This window comes from Poecilia reticulata, linkage group LG21, assembly GCF_000633615.1.
Source record: "Poecilia reticulata strain Guanapo linkage group LG21, Guppy_female_1.0+MT, whole genome shotgun sequence".
Lineage (NCBI taxonomy): Eukaryota > Metazoa > Chordata > Actinopteri > Cyprinodontiformes > Poeciliidae > Poecilia > Poecilia reticulata.
In genome coordinates this window covers 3,428,263-3,434,262 of record NC_024351.1, presented here as the reverse complement: position 1 = coordinate 3,434,262, position 6,000 = coordinate 3,428,263, and the positions used below count along the sequence as shown (strand labels likewise).

General features: G+C 34.9%; 1 protein-coding gene across 2 annotated transcripts in view; it reads left to right on the top strand.

Annotated features, from left to right (window-relative positions):
* The first annotated feature begins 2,609 nt into the window (after positions 1–2,609).
* The window catches only part of scara5 (scavenger receptor class A, member 5 (putative)), an 81,113-nt gene continuing 77,722 nt past the window's right edge, over positions 2,610–6,000 (top strand). For both annotated transcript variants that reach the window (XM_008397282.2, XM_008397281.2), the window contains exon 1: positions 2,610–2,897. The gene's annotated coding sequence lies outside the window, so the exon portion shown is untranslated. The remainder of the gene's footprint in view (positions 2,898–6,000) is intronic.

Here is a 6,000-nt window from a genome sequence, read left to right as displayed (position 1 = left end):
GCTGTGGAGGAGCCCTGATTGAAGGAGCTCCACTCTCAGCAGGGATTTGAACTTGTGTCTTTATTTACTTCAGCAAAACTCAGTTTTTACCAAATTCTGTAGCTTTCAGTGAACTTCTAAATCTTCTCTTAGTCGCATCTTTTCGGGGTTGCTACTGCCTCTAGTGGCGTGGGGTGGTAACACAACTAATATAAATCAGAATACCGCAAAGTCTTTATTATTTATTATAAATTTTTAATTCTCTTAAGAATGTAGAGCTAATTAAATGATCTAAACAAGTGGTTAAAGTGGTTCCAGTTTCTCTTGATGGCCAACCTGTTGAAACTGTGGCAAATTTTAAATACTTTGGGTCGTTCCTGGACAGTCAGCTCAACTTTGCTGAAAACACTAAATATATTTTGAAGAACTGTTCTCAGAGACTCTACCTTTTAAGAAGATTTGGTCACCAACTAGAGCCTAGTTGGGTCACCCCAATGTTTTGAATTTGGGGGGGGGGAAATCATATTTTATTTATCACTACAGAAGGGTTCAGTGAATGCGCATATGAAACTGGTGGGTTCGGTACCTCACAAAGGTTAAGAACCACTGAACTGGTCCAATTCATCGTCATAAAGTCATATTCAGATCCAAATGCTGCAGCTTATTTACGTGGCAGAGCAAAATCTGCCACATGAATAATTTTATTGATTACTAATAAAATAATTCACAGTTCAAGTGAACTATTAATTATTTTATACCAAAAAAAATTGCATAGTGACGTTTTCTTGGCTTATTCTGAAAAATATAGAGACATTTAAGACTAACTTCACTAATACCAATAATTATTTTTATAATTTAATACTTGGTATTGGCTGCTTTTTTTTACTTATTTCTGCCACAATGTATTGATACTTAGAATAAATAGATTTTTGATTCTTGGGATTTTGTTAAAACATTACAGTTTGAGTTAACTTTAAGAAACTTGTTTCAGCTGCATAAACTTACATATATACTTATAATATCTTAATATCAAGATAGAAAAATCCATAAGTGTATTTAAAGTATGATTAAACTGAAACGTGGATATAATTAGAGCAAAGGTAGCACGGAGAAAAGAGTTGAGTTTATTTTAAATCAACTTCAATAAATTAAAATGCGAACCACGAGTATCTAATATTATATTTAGCGTACTTTCTGCATATCTCATGTTTAATTTGGCAAATTTATAGACTTTAAATTTAAAGCACACAAAGTTAAAAATGTCCCAGTGTCTGAAGGAGCATTAAATTAGCTGGTTTCTACACATGGTCTGTATTATTCTGATATATTTATCAAAATGATCGTCAGATCAGCAGAAAGAAGCGAAGAACAACAACTCACTGTTTCTAAACGTCACACATGAAAATCACAGTTAAAGTTGAACACAGAAACGGTTTATAACTCACAGATTATATCTCACAGATTATATCTCTCAGATTATGTTTCGGTTATTTGCCGTTTTTACCTTAAGTTCGGTGTGTTTGATGTTGGACCTCCTGAATACCTGCCCAACCCAAGGACGTCTCCGCTCAGGTATTTTTACGCCCCGCCCACTCTGTGATGCCTTCAGGTGTTGTCAGGAATGTTTTGACGTCACCGGTAAAGATAATTATGTTGCGTAAATGTTTGATTTTGTTGTAGTCAACACTTTTCACTGAATAATAACAAAGAAGGCCAAAATCTTTGCTCAAATTTTTTAGATTAATCTCAGAAATTTTCTAGACAAAACTTGTAAATTATAAAAGTCGAAAATGTGCTAGGAAAATGAGGGAAATCTTTAGATTAATCTCAGACATTTTTGAGAAAAAAATTAATATTTCTGAGGTTAAAAGTTTAAATAATTCCAAAAAACTCAGAAAGTGTTATATTAATCTCAGAAATGTTCTAGACAAAACTTGTGAATTTTTAAGTAAGAAATTTGCTAGAAAAAAGAGACATTTTTWAATTAACGTCAGTACATTTTGAGAAATTAATATTTCTGAATTTTAAAGGTTTAACAATGAGCTAAAAAACATTTTTCCTTAAATTTTCCAGACAAAACTAGCTTCCTAGTTTCTTCAAATTTCTTAGCTTCAGCAGTTGATTTCTTTACTTTCGAAACTCAGAAATTTCCTAGTTTTTTTATTTTTTTAATTTTAAATTTCTGAGATTTGTTTTCACAAATTTTTAACTGTTGGAGCTAAAATATTTCCAAAATGTTTCTAGAAAAGTTCTGATAATATTATTATTTTTAATTCTGAGTTTTTAATCTAGTAAAACTCAGAATTAAAAATGTCCTTACTCAGACATGTCCTTATTTTTTCTTGAAAATTTCTGAGATTAAATCTAAAAAATTTCTAAGCTTATTTTTGACATATTTTCAACTTTTGGAGCTCAAAAGATTCCAAGTTTTTATCGAAATTTTTGTAGATTACATATATATATATATTTTTTTTTTTTCGGAAATTTTCTCCTCGTTTTTTCTATTAACGGCCCTAAAACGCCGTAAAAACACGTTGAACTCAGATTTTAATAGTGATTTCCCCTCTGTGTCCAGCAGAGGGCGCGCACGTCCAGCTGCTGGAAAACGTGAATCTCCTTCCTGTCTGGACTCGAGCAGCGGCAGAGCGATCATCAGCTGGACGTTGCTAGTGGTCACATGACGATGTTGTGGATTTATTATTCCACATGTCCGCGTTTGGGCTGCACTGCAAGGCTGCTGACAGTCTCTGCAACCCTGACAGGAGGAGTTCATGCTGCAGTTTCTCTTTTCTCTCGGTTTACTTAAAGCTAGCGGCGATTTCACTTTCAGGAGGTAAAAAGCGTGAAGACGCAACTGGAGGAAATGATGAGGAAGGCAGAGCTGTGATTTTTGTTCCTTTTCACTTCTGAGGCAGAAGGTGAGACTGTTCTTTTTTTTTATTCTTATTTATCTAATATTGTGCATAGTTTTAATAAACAATCAAGAAAATTGTTATATGTATCAATAAAACTTGACCAATTTTAATGCTTTATCTCCATTTTTGTTGGTTCTAATGAGTCAATAATAACTAAAAAAATCCCGTTTTACAAAATCAACAAATAAGCTGAACGTTTGACCTCCTAAACTGAAGTCAAGATCTGTTAATTTCTCACTGAAATCTAGATGAATAGATGGCTCAACACCTGATTTGCTGCATTTTTCCATCACAGCTTTGAACTACAAAAGACGGGAAATTCATTTAATGCAATTCATCCGCAGAAAATGGTTACTTTGTGTTTCAGCAGTCATGAATGAAGTATCTTTTTAATGAGGGGAGAAAATAGGTTAATATCCATGGGTGACTGAGCTTTGGCATGGGAGTTTTCTATGATGTCAATAGAGAGATTGTGTTTTTTATGACTTGTATGCTTCAATTTTACAGGTAACTTGACTTCTAAAATGAGTTTTATAGCTTTTAAATATCCATTTGGATCCAGCTGAGACCACACACTGCAGACAATACGATGTTTGTTGGAGACGAATGACAAGATAGTTCATTCGCTCATGTTGAGAGGTCAGAGAGTGGCCGACCTGCTTTTATGTGTCGATATTCTTTCAGTGCATCAAACTGGAACGTTTTGAACAAACTCCAGGCTCTGTAGAGCACTTTTACTCACTTTTACTCACTTTTACTCACTTTTCACAAAGACACATGCCAGCATTTATTTCAATATTGTCCTACAACTCCCATTTAATTTTAGAACATGGAGACACACAAAAAACAGAATATCTAGTGCTGGTAACTTTCTATGTTAAAAAAAGTAAAGAGTGCATAGCGATACGTTAATCACAGCAATATTTAAGTGACTTTCAGTGTTCGACACAGAAAGGCAGGCTCAGGTTTATTTGATTCCCCAACGGGTAATTGATGTTAAAGCAAGTAAAAAAGAAGAAAAAAGACATGAAATGGTGTCGGGATGATGCGCTTTAATAAAACTGTAGTTTGTTTATCTAGAACTTCTGGTTCGTTTGCGAGGTGTGAATGTGAAATCGGACCAGAAAAGTGAACTCTGGTCCGACTACAAACCTCGGTCTTAGTTCGGTTGAAGTGAACTCTGGTGCTGTTTGAATACAAACAGCCCAAAGTCTGCTCCCAAAGTAGGAAGTGGACTACAGCACAGGGCATTCTGGGTAAATACAACCAAAGCAAACACGTGACTCTAGAGTTAGCAGGAGAAATGCTCAAAGACAAAACAGAAATCCTACAGGATTAAAATCTGACGCCACTCCATTATTTACATTTCATGAAGAAGGAAGTTGCGCTCAGTGTTTTCTTGAGAGGTTTTTCTGTTGTTTCCTTCAGCAGTTCTTGGTGCAGCGCTCCTACAGGCGAGGAGGGGAACAGGTTTTTAAAATGGTTTGTTTGTTTGACACATTGAAATTTTGCTCACTAATCGAACTGAATCTACTGGACTGTCAGGAGAGAAAACACCAAAGTTCACACGGACCTCCATTCTTTCTTGTCTTAATGTGACCTGTGTGTGATCATGACTGTCAACACGGATCAGATCTTTTTGAATGCGACCCAGATGGGGTTGGATATCCGATACTGTCTGATCTTTTCAAATGTGACCAGAATCTGATCTTCCAGGTCGCGTTCATCCAACCTGAACGTCACTGATACCCGACAAACGCACCATTCTGCATCCTGATACTCGCAAGAAGGAAGAAAAACAACAAACATGGTGAACCATGATGAGCATTAAGATGTTAATGTTTTGGCTCTTTTTGGACAACAACTTTAAAATCATTAGCTATGCTCCATCGTTAGCATCCATGTTCACTTTCGCAAACACTCAGCACTTCTTCTTTTTTTATAGCGGTTGGCAAAACACTGAGCGCGCCATCTGTGTGTGACGTCATTGCGCCCTCTACTGCACATACGGGACACTTTCAGGTCGTTTGCAGTTCACACTAGAGATCAGATCCAAGTTGCATATTTTTGGAAATGGAAATCAAAAAAGTCCAATTTGACAAAAAATTGGAATTGGGTCACTTCAGTATGAACACAGCATAAATAATATCAGAGTTCTAAAAATGAGGGCAATACAGTGTGTCAAAACCATACCGATAACTAGTTCCCACTCTACTGTAGGCTGGACAATATGGCTGAAGAATGTATTGCGATATAAGCGTATCGATAAATATTGTTTTTTGTTTAAATATCAAAAATATTGCCAAAATGTTCATGTGACCTTCTCTCTTTCCATCTATAGCTGTTAGACTCATTTCCTTCTTTCACTTACAAGCAGTTATGAAGCACAGTGGTGAAAACTGAAACGTCTGCTGCGCCAGTTACTCACCAGGGTGTTGCTAGGTAACCACAGAACGAGTTGCTAGGTAACCACAGAACGAGTGAGTTGGGTAGCCAGTAGACACAAATTGTACTCAAGTAAGAGTAGCACTACTTTGCTTAACATAGTTTTATTCAAGTAAAAGTAATGATACTATTTGTGAAATTACTCAAGTAAGAGTAAAAAGTGTTTGGTAAAAAGTACTGGTCAAAACGTCAGTCGTTCAATATTTAAAAATTACATAAAAATATAAACTTATGTGTGAATGGTGGTATTTTAAGAACCAATTTGAAAATAATTTATATAAATAATATCAGAATCTTTCAATGTAAAACTTTTGAAACTTTAACAAAAACTGCAGGTGTGTGTCTGGTAATTTTAGGTTAAAACAAGCTTGTTGATTGTTCAAGTAGAAATACTTTATAATAAAATGACCCAAGTAAAAGTAAACTACACTATAGTAGATATACTCCTATAAGTATTTTTTTTCCAAAATGTTACTTAAGTAACTGTAACTGGTTACTCTGGTTAGTTGTTGCTACCAATCTAGCGTAGCTGTCTAAAATCTCGTAATAAAGCAAAAATTGTTTTAAGAGATGACTCAATAAAATACACTTTTTGAAAACATTTTCTATCATTTGTAATTTCTTTTTTAACAAATAAAAGCACAACAAAATATCAAAGTTG